The sequence below is a fragment of the Rousettus aegyptiacus genome, unplaced genomic scaffold, assembly GCF_014176215.1.
Source record: "Rousettus aegyptiacus isolate mRouAeg1 unplaced genomic scaffold, mRouAeg1.p scaffold_m13_p_10, whole genome shotgun sequence".
Classification (NCBI taxonomy): Eukaryota; Metazoa; Chordata; class Mammalia; order Chiroptera; family Pteropodidae; genus Rousettus; species Rousettus aegyptiacus.
Genome location: NW_023416285.1, coordinates 21,377,181 through 21,397,442, shown reverse-complemented (window position 1 = coordinate 21,397,442; position 20,262 = coordinate 21,377,181). Strand labels below are relative to the sequence as shown.

Here is a 20,262-nt window from a genome sequence, read left to right as displayed (position 1 = left end):
CTAGAAAGCTATAAATAACATTGTTGAAATGAGCTATGACATTTCCTTCTGCTGAGGACCCTAGAGGCTTTCTTTTGTGTGCAATTGAAAGAGGATTGTGTTTCTCACAATCTTATATTTCAGATTGCTTTTGACTATTGTCATTTGAAAGAGAGTAAAACCACTTAATAAAACATTTCTCAATAACATGAATTCAGAATATAACATGACAGGTAATGGACAATCTGATTATCTACTTTTTTAAAAATTGGAAAAACAACCTTTGTTTTATGTAAATGAAGTGTTTTGGATGCCAACTCTAGTGATAAAGTAACATCTTTAATTACAGCACAATTAACTTGTACAGGTGAAATTAAATGAATCATTCTATTTTTCAAAGTTCCAAAGTTTGCTACACATGTAACATGAATTATAAATAAGAAAGAAAATAAAAGGTATACTATAGGTCAACCTGTCAGTAATGATTTAGATACTTTAAAACCAATTGCACCTTTTTTTTTCTAGTCACTTACTGTATTTAAAGGAAGTATATTTCTAAAATATTAAATGGTATAGTTTTTTCTTTTGCTATAATGCCAGCCTCCCAACCATCTTCTCACACCCCAGCCCAGTTCCAGCAAAGATGTTTATTGCTTTAGGGAAACACTGGGTCCTGCCTAGACCAAAGTCATCATTGCTTGGTTTGCAGTATGAAGTCTAACTCTCTTGGACTCTCTAGGAAAATAATATTTTCCTATATCAGGAAAAGAATCTTCAAAATTCTAAGTTTTTCTTTATTATATTGAGTCAAACCTAGTTGCCTTGAATCATAGAATTTTACTAGAAAAAGAGTTATGACAAGGACAGTTAAATTTTTGCCTTTTGTGTAGTTGTCACATCCAACGTGCTTTTTTCCCCACACAAAAGAGTTGATTAAAATAATTTGTTTCTTCATAATTGCAAATATGGAATTAATTGTTTCATTGTCTTATTTATCCAAAATATTTTTAGTCGTACTCTGAGTCAGTATCACTACAATTTATATAAAAAAATGAATAAGGTGTGCTCCCTATCATTAAGAGTTTGCAATTTAATGTGATTGGGAAATGTAAACATATATATACATATATATCCCATTATTTTCATAAAAGAAAAAAAATGCATGCATAAATGTTTCAAAAGTCCCAAATTGTTTATTGATGTATTGCAGATTACTCCTTGATCCATCACTACAGAATGTTTGTTGTGTTAGCAGGCTTGAAAATAACATTAATCTCATTGCACATCTCTGTCAGAGTTGGGTGACTGAGTGCATTGCATGAGTAGTAATATTTTGAAAGTAATATTTTTTTTTCTTTTTTTTTATGAGCAGCAAGTCTCAACATAGGCTTAAAATAATCACTAAACCATATTTTAAACAGATGTTCTATCATCCAGGCTTTGTTGTTCTATTTATAGAGTATAAACAGAGTAGATTTAGCATATTTCATAAAGGCCCAAAGATTCTTGGAGTGGTAAATGAGCATTGACTTCAACTCAAAGTCACCAGCTGCATTAGCCCCTAACAAGGAAATCAACCTGTCCTCTGAAGTTAGGCATTGACTTCTCCTCTCTAGTTATAAAAGTCCTGATGGCATCTTCTTCCAATAAACAGCTGTTTGTCTATATTGCAAATCTGTTGCTTAGTGCAGTCATCATCATTAATTAGATAGTTCTGGATAGCTTACTGCAGCTTCTACACCAGCATTTATTGCTTCACCTGGCACTGTTACGGTTTTGAGATGGCTTCTTTCCTTAAATCTCATGAACCTACTGCTGCTAGCTTCAAACTTTCCTTCTGTGGCTGTCTCACCCCTTACAGCCTTCATAGAATTGAAGAGAGTTAGGGCCTTGTTCTGAATTAGGTTTTAGCTTAAAGGATGCTATGGCTGATTTTGTCTCCTACCCACATCACTAAAAGCTTCTCTATATCGATAAGGCTGTTTGACTTTCTTATCATTTCTGTGTTCACTGGAGTAGTCCCTTCAACTTCCTTTAAGAACTTTTCTTTTACGTTCATGACTTGGCTAACTGGTGCCAACAGCCCTAGCATTCAGCCTATCCTAGCTTTTGAAATGCTTTCCTCACTAAGCTTAATCATTTCTAGTTTTTGATTGAAAGGTAGAGACATGTGACTCTTCCTTTCACTTGAACACCTAGAGGCCTTTGTAGAGTTATGGATCATAGTTTCAATCTTGTCATGTCTCAGGAAATAGGGAGGCCTGAAGAGAGGAAGACAGATGGGAAAAGTGGCCCATCGGTGAAGCCATCAAAACAAATAAACATTTATTAAGTTTGCTATCTTATATGGCCACGTTTGGTGGCATACCACCCCCTCCCCCAAATTACAAAGCAACATTACAGATTACCAGTCACAGATTGCCAAAGCAAATATAAAATAATGAAAACTTTGAAATACTGTAAAAATTACCAAAATGTGATACAAAGACAAAAGGCAAGCAGATGCTATTGGAAAAATGACACTAATAGACCTGCTCAATGCAGGATTGCCACAAACCTTCAATTTGTAAAAACAAACAAATAAAAAAACTAAAAAAAAGCAAACAAAAAAAAACCCCCAATATCTGTGAAGCACAATAAAGATAAGGGCAATAAAATGTGGTATGCCTGTATATATTATATGGGTGACAGGCATGCCCAAAAAGAAAACCAGGATGAGTTAAACAGAAGTGATTATTAAAGTCAAAATATACTAGTCTACAGATCAAAATTTCTCACCATGCACAAAGCAAACCAAAAGAAATAGACTAACACTGAGATCTACCCTCTCTTCCTGTCTTTTGTTATTTAGAACAATAGGAAAAAATTCTACATCCAGGTAGATAAAAGAGCTATAATAACCTGGTTGATTGCACACTTTTCATCATTGCTAAATTCATGAAGAAAATGTATCACAGTCTGAAGAGTAAGGAAGGAAAACATTTGTGATCCAATAATTCTATACCCAATCATGTTGTATTCATGTTCATAACCAAGAATATTTAACTCTGAAATGTATAAATGTAATATCTCTCATTATAACCTCAATAAATATTTTATGAATGGTAATAAATGTAATTGAGACAGAATACAGGTGACCAGATTATCTACTTAACAGAATTTTTAAGTTTATTTTTTTTTAGGAGAAAGGCAAATCCTAAAGAAACAATTTGACGTTTTGAATGAATTAATGAAAACAGTCTCCAAATTATAGTTCAAATGTATGAGCAAATATATATATTCCCCTCCCCCCATAGACTGAGAACTAGAAAAATATCAAGTAGAGACTTTGAGAGCCCAAAGCAATCTCTGTAGGATCAATTAAATGATTGCTTTAGATCTGCAAACTAGAGATTCAGTTAGAGCCACAGAAACCTGTTAATAGGGGTTCCGTAAGGAAGACACCTGGAAACTTTTTGATATCAGTGTTATGAGACCTGGAGTCCCTTAGTGAACAAAGTGATGTAGGCTGGTGGGTAGGAATTAGCCAGGTTACCTACCTCTTTGTGAACCACATTCCAGCCGCATGCAGTAATGATTAGACAGCCACACTGCTGAGAAGAGGGCATTGTCAGTAGCAGAAAAAAAAATTAATGGTTTGTGAATATGGCTGAAAAGAGGAAGAACAAATGCTGAAAGTGCTGGGAAGTCTGTGAGTACAGCTTAGCACCATGTTAGAGAGTAGCAATTATCCAGTCCTACTCCATTGTATTAATACTTCAGTTTGTATAGAATCCATTGCTCCCTTTCCAGCCACCAGCACTGCTACTACTTTATCTCTGGCCCTCACCATCTCTCCCATAGGTGCCTGTAACAGCCTTGAGCAGTCGTCCTGCCCCAAGTCACTGCAGGCTCAGGTTTCATGCTGTAGTGCTGCCATAAGCTCCTTCTATGGGACACATCCAATTTCACCCAACCTTAGACTCCACCCCTTGCACTCTATATTTTATTGCAGAGCTCTGTCATCCTTTTTATTTTTAGAAATAAGATTGGTTATCAAGCTCGATCTTCCACAGAACCTAAAAATAAAAACTGATAAGAGACGAGCTAAAAAGGTTGAAGTTAAAAACCATTTTAACTTCCAGCCCTCCTCTTCCTCTGCCTCACATCCCTGTATTATTTGAAGGTTTTCTAAAAATGTTAGGACTCCAAGAAGCACCATTTTATATCCAATAACCTACAAGAAAACGTCCAACACAGAATTTCCTTCATTGGGCTCCCATAGGGCATTTCCGGTCCTTTCCCATCATGTCTATGGTTCAAACGATTCTGAAGAACATGCAGCTGCTGACCAGCTCATTCAGTTTCCTACTGTTCTGGATTTACACATGCTGTCCCCACTACATAGAAGGTACTATCAATGCACCTTTTTTTTTTTTTCCTTCAAGGTAATATCCAGAACTAGTACATATCCTCTCTGTCAAGACTTCACCACCTGTTAGGCAAATCCATCACTCTCTTCCCTCTGTTACTATTGTACTTTGCACAAACTACTATCTATGCTCTTGACTTACTTTATGGTGATTATTTGTGTATATTGTTATATATTTGTTATAAATTAAACCCCTTAGTTCAGAGATATAGTACCTTATACTTCTTTTGACAAGTAACTAGAATAATGCCTGGCGTGTGAAAAATGATAAATCAATTATTACTATTGAAAAATCGAGGCCCTCTCAAAAATATAGAGCTTATCAATAATCATTCAGCAGAAGCAACGGTACAATCCCAGTTCCCTGAGAATCATTTCAATGACCTTACCATAACACCATCTGACCAACTCTCCAAGTTTATGTTCACAATTCACTTTCCTAGCCGGATTTCTCCTGTAGCTGCATTTCTCCTATAGCTTCAGTTAGAGTGAACAATTGAACTCTGAGGAAGTTAAAAGTAAATTCATTTGTAAAGATGTCGACAAACCAATTAGTCACATTAACAAACTTTTACCATTCAACTACACTGAATAATAAGTACTGATAGTGCTGATATCATGTATTCTGCTAAATATTATGGGTGAAACAAAGGAAATTGAGAGTTTAATCTTTATTTCTAAATAGGTCATTCTCTAATAGGAAAAATGAGATGTAGCTCCAAACTACTCTCCATTACATATGATAAATACTGTTAGAGTGACACCAGCTGGTAGGCACAGGAGAGGGCACTCTTCTGACACTGAGCTCTTCTCCTAAGGAGAGTTTCTGGCACAACTGGCATTTGAAGTTGCATCAAATGGCAGGAAGTACGTCAACAGGCAAAAGGAACATGAAGAGAAGACAATATCATAGAAGGCCTGGAGGAGTAAGAGTCAAGTTTCTGAATTCCACTTCTTGGATGCTGGCTTCACTGGCAAGGTCCCCTTGAGAACAGAACTGTATATACCCACATCTGTCGGGGACACAGCACCTGATGTAGTGCCCCGAGCACAGTAGGAGGTCAATAATAATTTACCGAATGACAAATCTAAAAAAGTTTGTAAAAGAAAGCCAAGAGAGTCTAAACAGATCAATAAATTCAGGAAATATAAAATTTTTCTGAAGGAAAATTTAGGACCTGGAACAGATTTCACAGGGCCAACAATAGGAAGCAGCATTTAGACAGAAGCTGACAGGGGGTGCTCAGCGAATTCCTGGAACAGAGTGTTAAACTTGATCTTGAGATAGTACTTTGAAACCTGGCTATGTTTAAAGAACCAAAAATGAGTCCATTAGGTAAACTGCGTTAGAAGGAACAACAATCAGACTACTTAGGTATTCTAACCTGAAAAGTAGGTGGAGGCTAACTTGGCAAATAATATAATTAGGTTTCTTAATCGGCCCACTTCAAAAAAAAAATATCTTTCAAATATCATATATTGTTTTCTTCTCCTTCATTAAGTACAAAAAATATTCCTTATTACAGAATCCTCCGCTGTACCCAGTTCTAATGACAGACTTGACCCTTTGTATTATTTCATGAGTAAGTTCTTATAGCATGGATGATTTAGAGATTGTGCCTTATTGTAGTTGAGGTACTAGGTACATCACATGTTCACCTTACCACCTCCCCAACTCTTTCATGATCTGGTCTTCTAATAATACCCTAAAATTCCATTATAGGGTCTAAAAATGGTTTATCATGGTTTTTGGTTTTGAGAGAGAAGAGGATTCTAAATTAGGCTTTTTTTGCAATGGGTCATTTCTGACACTGTTCTTGCTGCTGATTGAGATTTTTGATTGACTTTGCTTGATTCGGTAGTACTGATTTAAATGAGCTATTTTTGCTTTTGCTTTACTGATTTTTAAATGGTATTCACAATCCTACTTATTAGTGATCATAAGTCAGAAATGACTTATTTTCTTTCCAAAGAGAAAAAGAATTTTTTCCACATTCGATTTCATCGGAGAAATGATTATTTTTCTTTCTCTACTTCTACCCCTTGCTCTAATGAAAATTTCTGTCAGTTGGAAAATATTGTAAGTGAGACAAATAATGCATTCAATAAAATTGCAACCAGTGCTACTATGATGTATATAGAAATTTATGTGGTTTTTATGAAATGACTTGCTGTTCCAAAGTCATTTATTTTTCTTTCATTTTTTCAAAGGATTCTGTTGCCATTTATCTTATATCTTGTTTTAGGTGAAGGTGTGTGTACCTGCCTGCCCTCCCTCTGCACACCTACACAATATATCACAGATTTAATGAGGAGCCAAGTTGGTCTCATTTGGAGAACCATTACTACTTCTAAAGAGGCACAGGAGAAATCTCCTACAACAAGCCAAAGAATTGACACATTGCAGCCAAAAGGAATTTTTTAAAAGTTCCAGCATTCCAACTTAAATTGAAACAGTATTAGAGAAAACATAGTTTTCTGAGTTTGTTTTCATATTTTCACCAAAGCAAATAAGGAAACCGAACAATGTGACTAGAGAAATATTTCCTAAACAGAAGATTGCATTTTAATCAGAGAGCAGCTTGTGGTATTATTATTATTAAGAATTGTAACCAAATTTGCATGAGAGTGTCAGGTTAACACCACATATTTTGAGAAATGTTAAGACAAAATAAAACCTAAGTTTTGTAGAATATTGTGACAGAAAAGAGATGTTGTACAGAAACATGTATTACCTACCATACCAGCCACTTCTCAATTCTCAATCTCTCTTCACCACTCTCTCTTACTCATTCATTTAAGAAATAGATTCCAGAGAAGGAAAGACACCTGATCTTGGTGGTTGGTAGAGGCAGATTATTAATGGAACCTCTTTGACCCTCTCTCAAGGCCTCTTGGTCCCCATGGCTCTTTGTTCAAGGTGCTCTTTGCTCTCAGACACCGTATAGTGTGCTCAGTGACTGCCCTAAAATCTCTGAACCTACCTGATGAATCTGCCTGAACACCATACACATTTACAACAAATCAGCTAAGAGTCTAGCTGCCTTCTCATATCCACCCAGGGAAATAGCGTACTAGCCTTCTTTGTTGTGGAGCTCTGAACCTATCTGGAATTCTATTACCCCAAACCTATACCACTGAATGAGCCTCCTATAAAGGATAGAAAATCCTAAGGTCTTCTAGGTCTTGCTTCTCCACCATTTCTTATTTTTAGCTCAGAGATAATAATCTTTATTTATATATAAGGAAAAAAAAAAAAAAGTTGAGAGAGCAGCTCTCTCCAAAGTAGTTTTCTTAAATCTATGGTCTATGATTTTAGACTTTATAGTCTTAGATCTTTACGACCTTAGATTTGATACCCAATACCAGGATTTTGTTAATACCCCTACCCCTTTTTAAATCAAACCTCTTTATTTGTTGCAGCATTTTTACCTGAGATTGAGGGGACACAGATGTCACAGTCTAGTATAATGGAGAAGGTCATGAGGTCAAAATGAATTCCCGGAGCAAAAAAACTGTGTGTCTACAGTAATATACATTTTGTATATATATTACCATATAAAAATATGATTATGCTATAGAAGTAACTACAGGATGTGATAAGTATTATAATGGAGAATGCTGTGGTAACATGGAGAAGAAAGTGCTGTTGTTTATGTATTGATATTATAAATTACATAAAAATTAACAATAGGTTTAATGCTTCCCTCTGATCTCCCCTCTACCCAGAGTTTCTCCCATGGTAAAAGTCTACATCTGTGGATCGTGGTTCATGGAAAAATTTATGTATCTAGGATTATATCTTATCTAGGTTTTCATATTTATTAGTTTTGTCCTAAATGCATATACAAGGTTTTTTGAGTCAGAAACAGATTATCATTATTCACTTAAAAGCAAATAATAATAGTGGTTTTCCACATGACAATTCTTACTCTTGGGGAGGTGCAATAAAGTTAGGTCAAACTTCCTGTATAATAGAGAAATGCTGAAAAAAAATACATCTCCATATTTATATAGAAGAGAGGAAGAGAGGAAGTATTTTCCTTAATTTATTAAAAAAAATCAAGGGGAAGAAACATTGTTTCTCAGGGAAGTGCAGAAAAGACGCTGCATTCTCATCTATCCTTCTGTAATAGAAATAAATCCCTCACAGGGCTGGATAATCCCAGCGCCCTCAGTTTTGCAGCTCAGAGATGTCTCCAGACTCCAAGACCTCATCGCTCCTTGAAATGTAAACACATAGCTGCAGAGTTATAACTCTCTTTTGAGTTCTGTCTATATTGTTGTAAATTTCTTTCCAGGGCTCGATTTTCATCCAGTATCCAAAGTTTCAGTAAAATTTCATTAAAAAAAAAAATTCTAAGATTGTGTTTAAGGTAGCAGTAAAAGCATATTGAACAAATATCCACTTGAACATTGAATATGAGAAGGTTCTGGAAAACTAAGTGTGGCTAAAACTAATTTTATTTATTTATTACTGTACCTATATAACCTTTATAAATGGCATACAACACATTTGCTGAAAAAATACGTTAAAGTTCATATTGGGAATAAAGGTAGATTTCTAACTCTGAAATCATTCATACTAGAAATGTTTCAATAATAGGCTGATATTGTCACTGCTGGGGTGATGTGGAATCTGGTGTCTCCACAGTGACATAGGGGATGGACAGTGGTACTGTATGTTGTCCCTCGGTTTTCCCTGCAGACATGGCAAGAATTATGGGTCGGCGAGATTAAGAAAAAGCAAGATTTATTGAAAGTGCATTTTAGAAGGAGACGGCCCATGCTAAGGAAGGCTGCAGCCTTGCGGAATTTAGGAGATGAAGAGAGAAGATAGTCTGCCCCAAAGGGAGGGGCAGGTTTCCAGCCAGGAGAGCTGTAACAATGCAGAAATGGGAAGGTCCTAGATGATCTTATGTGAGGTCACTTCGACTGACAGTTGGCTGCAATATAATACTGCGTACTACATGTGCTTACCCATAGAATTCAGTCTGTTATAATTAGATTCATGAACTTCCAGGTGTAGGCATGAGATTATAATGATGGTATAATGAGGTTGACGTTATGCGCGGTCCTTTCTGCGCATGCATTTGTTGCTGGTTTAGCCAGCAGCTTTTATGGCTTTTGTACTCTAGGATTTGGAGTAATTTATAACCCTAAAAGAGAGATATTTCTGGGAGGTCCTTAAGGAAAGTCTTCAGGAGACGTTTCTATGGTTACAGAGCTGGGCCTTTGCTCCTGTCGCTCATGCCTGACTACCTAACAATATGGTCAATGTTAAGACAGTCTTAATTTTTCATAATGGATTCCCTTTTCTGATGCAAAAAAGGAGAATCCATTTTTCTTTTTACCCTTCCATTCAATTGTCTATTGTTTCAGAACAATTTAAAAACAAAAGTATCTAAATAAAATTTACCTTTAAAGAATTTTAAAAATATTATTAAAATCTTTCAAATTACATAAAAGACATTTGTTAATTTGAAATTAACTTAAAAAATGGAAGTTGAATTAAAAGTTAAAATTGATATTTTTCCTGCTTGTTAAATTCACTTTTCAATTCAATGAACTTTTTAGTCTTAAAACCTCTGAAACTTTGAAAGCAATATTTCTTTGTCTTTTGACAGACCATATAACAACAGAAACACAATGACATAAAAAGACCACTCTATGACAACCATTATTATAAGATATACATTAATTGAGACTGTAGGCAAATGCTTTGAATAAAACATTAAGCTTTAGTAACATTAAGTGTTCATTTTAATGCTGACTTAAGAGAATTTTGATAAGCTTGGATTCGCATGTTTTAGTTTTAACTAGGTAGTGAATAATACTTCACTACCTCACCAGATTATTATATAAATGAATAAATGCAGAGGCATTCAAAACCTGAGGAATCCTATTAATACAAAATGAAGAAAATCCATTATGCTAATAAACTCTGAGTGTTTGTAAATTGCCTCAAGACATTTCAGCATAAAAATATGAAAATGTTCCTTGTTTTGCTAAATGCAAACCTATGATTGTGGTCTCCGTGACTGTATTTATTTATAAGTTGATTATCTTCAAATTATCTGCATTTTTCTGTGGTAATGCCTGTTGAATGTTTGGTTACAGGTGCATCAAAGATTTTTGTATAAAGATATCAATTTATGCTGATTTGCTCACTCAAAAATATATAAAGACAATGTAATATAGCAAGGTGCCCAAAGATATAAAACTAAATTCCATTTTTCCCTAGGTTTTATTTACGTGAACAAACTATTTTTAATTTGTACAATTTTTGTTATCTAGGAAATTCGAGTTTCCTTAAGTAGAGCTCAACATACATAAGGCAGGGATTTACAGTTGTGTCTGAGACGATAATTTTGATTTTCATAGGATGTGTGTAATTTTCATGCATATATGCTATCCTTTATGAAGGAAAATAATGAAGCAATTATCTACCAACACCAGGACAAATGGATTCACATGCTAGTAGTGGGTAGTAACTAGGTCAGCAGAAATTGATAAATGTGCTCAAAAATGACAAGTAGGAAGACAGAGATTCCTCCTTGGATAATGTGGCATTTTAGAACTGGGCCTTGAAGAAGCATATAGGTGAGTGAAGGTAAAATAAACAGAATAAGAAAAGACAGAGGGGCAGGAGACTGCAGGATCTGTTCGTTGAATAACAAGTAGTTGTGTTTTGTGTGAAGGATAACATAATATGCTACCTGCAAACATGCCACTTTGATATATTGATTATTTTGAGCCTAAATTGCTTGAAAAACTGCAAATTCAGGAAGAGGCTTTTTCTGAATTCCCCCGATCTGCCTAAAAACAAATATTTCAAAAGGAACTCAATTTTCATAAATCCTCTCTATGGGAACTTCATCAAGCATGGAAGATTGACTTTTTTTTTTAAATTTCTTTGCAGTAATTATTTTTAACTGCATTATTGAGGTATAATTAACATACAATAAGTTGTACATATTTACAGTGTAGAATTTGATTAGTTTTGACATATGTCTACACTCAGGAAACCATCACCACACTGTCTTGGTTATGTAGCTTTATATTAAGTCTTGAAATCAGGTAGGATAAGTCTTCAAATGACTTACTTATCACAGAAGAGGAAACTAGAAATTGACATCACACCCAGGCAAACTTTGTCACAAATTATTATATTGTCTATTTATTCTTGTAAGGGACCACTCACATTTTCTGAAAATCATTTACTTTCACCTTAAAGGCCTATATCTTGCCCTCCCCTTTATTAAAGTGATATTTAAGCTTGAATTCTAAGTCAACTCTTTGAGTTACTCATTTTTCCTTAGACAACTATAAAGAGGTCAAGAGGATGGTGACTAAAGGACAGTGATTCAAGTATGTGATAAAGGATGTAACGGCTAACAAGAGATCACATTTCATGTTTTTATTAACCCACTCAGTTCTTTCTATTTTTGTTTCCTTCACAAACAGGGAAGCAAAATAGCAGAGAGGCTAAGAAATAGAAAGTTAAGTTAGGCCAAATAGATTTGAGTGTCTGTGATACTATCTTACAGGTGTGTTATTGAACAAATCATTTAACTTCTCTACACCTTGTTTTCTCAGTTGTTAAAAGGAAAATGCACACCCAATTATCATGAGAATAAGTGTGACAATATACATAAGGTAGCTAGTAAGATATACAGTTAGCACGCAATTCATGCTAATTTAAATCTGTATGTAATGAGGTGATAACAATAGAGATTATGTTTTTCCTGTAGGAGAGGATTCTGTAAACATGGTAAACTGATTGTGAATTAGTTCCCTTTCCCTCAACTCCCAACACTGAGCTAAAAAAAGTAATGAATAGCAAAGTAAAAAGAGTTGAAAATTGTGTGACACTAGTTTTTATTTATTTATTTATTTATTTATTTATTTATTTTTATATTTTATATTTTATATTTTATATTTTATCGAATGAGGGCATTTAACTCTAGAGTTTTAATAGCAGAAGATGCAAACAAATGAGCAAGCAATAATGGACTTCTAATGACCTGATGAAAGGAAGGATAGTTGATCTTTGAATAATATAAGCTTTTCTGTAGATCCTATACTATGGAAAACACATATTACACATATACTCATAAAAAAGGAAACTTTCCAAGAGCCTTGCAGAAATGCAGAATCATCTCGAAATGTCAATAGAGTAGTTGTAATAGAAGTCAAATCTTCAGAGGATTCAAGAGTGAATGGGTGATAAAAAAGGTTAATTTAAGGTCATTGGTCTTTTTTTGAGACTATTTGGTAATGAAAAGAAAGAGGAAAAAAGCTCAGTACTATAGCAAAATTGAGAAATTTGCATGTTTGTCTTTATAGTACAGAGAGACTTGAACATATTTTTCTAAGAAATAATAAATAGTTTACAGAAAATAGAGGCAATGAAATATACATTGAAGATGCAAAAAAGGGAAAATTAATAGGGATATTGCAACTAGACTGATTATTGGGTATGATAAAAATCCAAATATATTGGTTTATATTCCCACTATTAGCCCTGTGGGGACAGGGCCACATCTCTCTTGGTCATGTTTATATTCTCAGTGCTCATTCCAAATTATAATGTTCTCAGACAAATACTTGGTGTTAATAAATGGTTACACAAGGTAGAAAACATAGTCAGAAGTGTTAGCCTCATAAGGAAGAAAAAGTGCAGTACGTATAAACTTAGATCGAATGGCTGAAGACTTTGCAATGAATGAATCAGTCAGAAAAAAATGATATATATGAATGATTTGGGCTCCAAAAGAAAATGTTTTTGTTTTATAAAGTTTAAAAGAAATACTTTGAAGTCAACTACAGCATATGTGAATCTAAGATCCAACTTTTGTAAGTTGTATGATGTTAAGCAGATTAATCATTTCTGTGCACTTTCATTTTCTCATTTGTTGATGAGCAAATAATACCTAACTCACAGAATAGATTTTAAAAACAAAAGGTAATGCAAAAGATAGATCACCAGCCCAAACCTGTCAGTTAGCAAGCACTGAACCTATTTTAAGGTTTAGGTTTCATTGAGGGATTATTTAGGACAGTGACATGCAATGGGGAGCCAAGAAGAAGCTGCGCGCTGATGAAGGCAAGGCTTGAGGGAAGTACTGCCATCACCAACCAAGTGAGAGTCAGGAACCTGACAGATTAGCGCTGACGCCCAAACCTGGCTCTACCATTTACCAGCTGCGTGGCCTTTGGAAATTCACATAACTTACCTTTGCCTCAGCTTATTCTTCTTTAAATTAGGTATAACAATCTTATCTAATTTAAGAGTCGCTTTACTCATTTACGCATACATTAAATGAGTAAATGTATGTAAAACACTTAGTATCTGGCCCATAACAAGTGTGTGAATACGGTAAAGTTAGGAGAAGGAAAGCATATTCAGGGAAGTGAGGAAGGGATGTAAACGTTTACTTAAGGAGAATACAGGCAGAATGGGAAACAGAAATGGAATAGGTAGAGATGAGGTACAAGGTGAGGAAGGGAAGTATGGCGAATGAACGTAAAAATAAACAAAACAAATATAAAAACTCATTGCACACTGCCTCAAACATATATTTTCATTATGTAATCTGAGGCTAGATTGGTACATGTCATGGGAATCCAAATGATGAAATAAAATTGTATTGACCTGAAAATTGTATTTAAAAAGTAAACAAAATATTTTGTTATTTTAATTGTTCTCCCATATCTCTTGTTCTGGTTCATTCCTATTAACAGATTTTTTTGGGAGAAAAATGTTTTTTTTCTTTTATTGTCAACTGTGATTAAAATACATACTGTTAATTTAAAATTTGAAGAATTGACAACACATTTTTCTTTCAACATGTCTCAACTAGAGCTTTTCAATACTTCTATTATAAGGCTTAAAATAACAGAAATCTTGTACTGTGGTGGATTTTAGTCAAATTTTAAACCAGGCATATCTAGCATGAAATATTGAAAAATTGAAATAATAGTACAAATATGACTAGATATGTTCTATTCTCTCTACAAATGTAGAGTTCAAGAAAGTGAAATTCTCCATTTTTATATTTAACTCTTGTACATATGAAAATTATATATATTCTAGAAATATAAGGAAAAATGACAGATACATATAGATAGTTCAAGATTTTGGAACTTCTTGATTCTTTCAGATCTAGTAGGCAGATATGATATAGAATGCTGAATAATAATAACAATAAAGTTTATTAATAAATGTCTAGTACTATAGTATATGAAATAAACATACATTTTTTTTACCTATCCATAAAACATAAACATCTTAAAATCGGTCTACAATTAGAAAAGTACTGATGACATGCTCAGACCCCACCTCAATAAAACTTCATATTAGTGATAAAAATGCAAAACAATAATCATAACCACTAAGAATTTAAACACTCTCATAAATAATTTTTTTTTGGTCAAAGAGCAATCAAAATAATTACAATAAAATGCCAAAGTAATCATATTTAAAACACCACATATAAAACCTATAGACATAAACCAAAATTATACCTAGAGTAATAAAATGTAACTGTAACCATTTTTATCACCAAGTAAGAAAATAAAAATAAGAAATTTTAAGCTCTTCTCTTATGGCATTGAAGAAATACCAACAAAATAAATCTGTAAAATGTAAAAGATCTCAATTAATATTCAACTTCCCTCTGCCTCCAAATTTTATGAATTAGAAAAAAAAATACAACACTGATTTATTGAAAACAAAAAGTACATGGAACAATTGAAAAAAAATCTGATTTGATGGCAGGCTAAGCACATACTATATAGCCTCATAATTACAATCTGCAAATGTGGAAGGACATCAATGACCATCACTTGTGGTGGGACCTGGGAACCAAAGTGCACCAGAAGTAACCAATAGGGCAATTAGTCATCTTGCTAAAGAGAGAAACACAGGTAGTTCACTTCTGTACATTCCCCTCTTCATATAAGACCAGCAGGTGAATTAGTATTCACTGCTTCCAGGCAGTACAATTAGTACAAGAACTTAGACTGGGAGACAAAGACATTCTGGATCTATATGAAGCACCAAAAATAAGCATGTCCCAGTCACCTCTCAAACTCACTATAAGGATAGAGACCTTGTTCAAAATGCCTACTCATCAACTAAAGCACAAACTAAGGAAGCAGTCTAAAAAAGAATTATGACTACTACAGTGGAATCATAAATCATGATCAGCAGAAATCAAAGAGAGCCAACATTGCAAAAGAGAGACAACAGATTCAACAAAGAGAAGAAGCAATTCCTAAGTAAAGAAAATTGATGGATTAAGCAGATAGGCTTTTTAAACACATGTATTTTTTTTTCAGATAGCTAATAGAGAATATCGTATATGAAAAACAAAAAGGGCATTTAAGAAAACAAATTTTATTACAAGTAAAATCCGAAAAGATGTTACTTTTATGAACTTTGTCTATCGTATAGACTATGTCTAATATATTCACTAACTCATCGAAATATCTAAAATAAGTCTTATAGAAAATTGAATAGTTGGTGCAAGTGCAATTGCGTTGACAATAACCATCACATCTTTCTCAGGGTTTGCTTGTTCAAATATAAATAATTTCATAGAAAATTTGAAGATACAATCATAGAGATGAATAGTATCTGTCAGACCCCTTTGACATAACCAAAGTCCTAGTTTTGTATCTGAGATTATAACTAGAACATTGATGTGGATGCCTTTTTCTAGAAATTCTGACAAATTAGCTTTACATGAATAGTGAAAAAAAAGGGAGAGATAGGATAACTGGATACTTTTATCCAGCATCATAAGCCAAAAAAAAATACAATGTGAAATTACATATTCTTTTTCATTGGTATTTATTAATCCTTCTTCATCGATTACTGCACAAAAATTATATGGTAAAATTGAGAAATATTTAATTTTAAGAGGTAGTTGTACATTGGAGAACTAGGCATAAATGCTATAGAAATCAAACATTGGACCAAATAGTCTAAGTAACAACACCATCTAAAGGCATAAATTAAATCTGCATAACCTACTGAATCTTGTTCTCTGATGAGAAGGAAGAAAAATTTGGGGCATAATAAAAAGTAAAACTTCACAAACTATAAGAGTTTGTAAAAAAATATGATAATTGATTTTTACCTTTCTATAATTTACTGCTCTTTTCCTCATCTCCATGAAAAGAGATTATTTATAAATAATTTTTTAAAGTATTGAGAGAACAATTTTGCCAGGAGCTGTGGAAAAGCCCTAGAAATAAAAGATTGTTCTTGAATTTAAAGTCTCAAGATTTAGTGAAGAAAAAAAGACAAACAGTTAAATTTTACATACTAAATTTTATAAAATATATGATGATAAAATGCGATGGGGTCACTCCAGGAAAAGTCTTAATTCTGCCTGGAACATTGCAAAAGTATTTCCAGAGAAGGTAACATTTAATTTGGTTCTTGAAAGGGAAGTAGTTTCCAGACAAAGAAGGAGACATATGTCTAGCATAAAAGCAAAAATGTAAAAATATCAAGAACTGACAAAAGCACTGCTGTTCAGGCAGTTGCAATACGTTCAATATGACTACAGAACAGAGTTCATGGTTTGAAGATTCAGGAAAAGAGAAAGTAAGCCAGGTGGGACCACTTTAAAAGTGATGCCTTTTAATCTACACTAAGATGTTCATACTTAATCTTTGAGCCACAGAGAGTTTTAACAGCTTTGTTATATTTTATTTTAAATTACCTCATGCTCATTTAAAAATCAGAACATTAATAAGATATACCTAAAAAAATAAAATTGCCAGTTTTCTGAACCACCAGAAATAACTACCATTAGCATTTGTGGGCAAGTTTTTCAGGCTTTTCCATTTCCAATACACACACACACACACACACACACACACACACACACACACACGCACACACACGCACAAAATCTAATTATGTAGTGTTTCGTCCCTTGCTTTTTCTACTTACAGATATGTGGAATCTCTCTCTCTCTCTCTAATGAGTAGAATTGTACATTAGTTTTTTAAAAGATACACGATATTTTGTAAATTAAGGTTATTGTCAACAAGGCAGACTTTCAAAGAGTAGTGACATTAACAAATTTGATTTTTAGATAAACGACTCTGAGAAGTGAAAGATCTATTGAGTGAGTGAGAAAATGTGGATAGAAGAGCTCTTTTGGTTGCTATGAGAATTCACTAGATGATTGAAGGGTTAAAGATGAGGCTGGGAGTAATATAGGGACCAAGAAATTAGAGAGGAGAAGCTGAATCTAAGTGATATATCAAATGCAAAATCCATTCTACTTGAACGTAATTGGCTCATAGTAAGGGTGGGCAGTAAAGGGTTACATATCAGGCCTGGGTTGTTCAAACTCCATGTTCCAAAGAAAGGAATGTCTTCAGAACTGGCCCTAGCCAACTCCTAGATCACTTCCAAGCCCTTGGAATATTCTGCCTGAGAAAAGTGTTTTATATGCCTGGGGCTTTATCTTTTTGCTGAGATCATAGGTGGGTCTGCTGGTGTCTGAGTAGCTACATGCCTACATAACTGACCCCCAATAAAAGCCCTGAACCCTATGGCTTGGATGAGCTTTCATGGTTAGCAACACTGCATAATGTTGTCACACATTGTTGGAAGAATCAAGAGGTCCTGTGCTACTTCACCGGGAGAGGACACTTGCAAGTTTGCTCCTAGTTTCTCCTGGACTTGACCCGAGCACATTTTTTCCCTTTGCTGATCTTAACCTATATCATTTCACTTTTATAAACCATAACCATAAGTATAATGCTTTCCTAAGTCCTGTGTGCCCTGGCAAATCATGGAGCCTGTGGGTAATCTTGAGAAGCCTTACACAGAGGGTGATAGAAGGTTCAGAGTCACTTATCCTGAGAAACCAAGGAAATTGTGTGTCATTAACTAAAACAGGAATCATGAGAGAAATAACATATGTGAGTTTGTGAAAACCAAACAAGGATTTAGTGTTAGACATGGTAAATTAAAATGATAAAGAAGAAGGAGGAGGAGGACCATTACGCAAAAAGAGCCAATAGCCAAGGAGTGTCACAGGCTCCAAAACCCAAATCTTCTCTGGAGCCTCCAAACAGAATCAGCCCTACTGACATCTTGATTTTAGCCCCCCAAAACTCGTTTTGAACTTTAGACCTCCAGAATTGTAAGAGAATACATTTGTGTTTTAAGACACTCAGTTTTTGGTAAATCGTTTTAGCAACAATATTATACTAATGCAAACTCTATTCATTCTTCTGTAAATAGACATTAAAGCTATTCTAAGTTCGGGACAATTATGAATAACATCGCTATGAACATTTTTCCACAGTGCTTTTTGGGAAAAATTTACTTGCAAAGGGTGGTTAGGAGTTTCTGGGTCATAAAATAGTTGTATGTTTATGTGATTAGAAACTGACAACTTTCAAAAGTAGATGTACCATTTTACATCTCACCACTTGTTCCGCATTTCCAAAATATTTGGTATTTTTAGTTTTTTTAATTTTACACACATATATACATATGTGTAAATATATATAAATATATATAAAATATACACATATATATATTTTACACCTATAGCACCTAGTCTTCCTAGGTGGTCTCCCATCCAAGTACTAACCAGACCCAACCCTGCTTAGCTTACAAGATCAGACAATATCAGGCATGTTCAGGGTGCCATGGCTGTAGACAATTTTACATATCTTGATAGATGTATTGTGGAATGTCTCTGTAGTTTTAGTTTGCATTTTTCTGATGGCTAACTGTTTTGAACACGTTTCATACACAGATTTTGAGATTTTGATAAAAATCATGTGCTGTGTAGACAAAAAAGAGCACGTATAAATGAAAAACATTTTCCACATGATTTCAGGGGGCTCACAGAACCCCAGCACCTTTTCCTCCTTGGACTCTTGGCCAAGGCTTGATCTTGGCTATTGCTGTTTTCTCCAGCCTCGCCTCTCCCCACATTCTGCCTCACACCTTGTGTTTTAGCAGTCTTAAATACCTTGAAGTGTCTTGCCCTATTAGACTGTATCTTCATTCCTTTGAAATGCCCTACCTCCTTCAGATTCTGGTTTCTAAATCCTCACTCTTCATTTAACACTTAGCTCACTAAATTTCTTCTCCAGGGAAGTTTTCATTGATCCTCTTAGTCTCCTTTTTATCAAGTGTCTCCTGATACCCTATATTTACTTTTGTTACCAAAATTGCAATATATATTCGCTATAATTATATGTGTATTTGTGTCTCCCTACATTATGGACATCCTGAAGGCAGTGACTCTGTAATAGTCATATATTAAATGGAGTGTAAAGCTTATGGCAGACAGTCAAATGTTTGTTGAATGAATAAAGACAAAATGTATTTAACTTAGAAAATTATATTGCCAGTAATGATTGCTTCTGCAATGCTTCTGAATATCTAGAATCCATTGTCTAGTGTAACTGATACAGTCTAAATAGATATCTTCATTAAAATTATATATATATAAAATCCTAGACAGTTTGGGAGGGCAGAGGAGAGCTATCTTGTGACAAATTTATTGTAAGAGTTTAATTTTATTGTAAATTTGATATTAAAAAAAGACATTTCTTCCCCCCCATTTTTTTTTTTTTTTTTTTGCTTTTAGAAGGTTCTCTTCATATTTGTATTAAGTTCCTTATCCCAAAGAATTATAATTTTTTTAAAGATGTATGTTTGTCTCTGGATAATATAAACTCCTTAAATCAGTTTTCATGGTGTTGTTTTGTTTTGTTTTAATAGTGCAGAATAGGTGTTAACAAAACTTTGTTAACTGGGATTTTTTTTGTCAGATCATTGACCAGAAAGTGCCTGAGTAGGATCTAGTCTGACA

At 34.1% G+C, this 20,262-nt stretch overlaps 1 pseudogene; it reads left to right on the top strand.

The window, feature by feature from the left end:
• Positions 1-20,262, top strand: part of LOC107508738 — a 55,668-nt pseudogene that overhangs the window by 3,213 nt on the left and 32,193 nt on the right.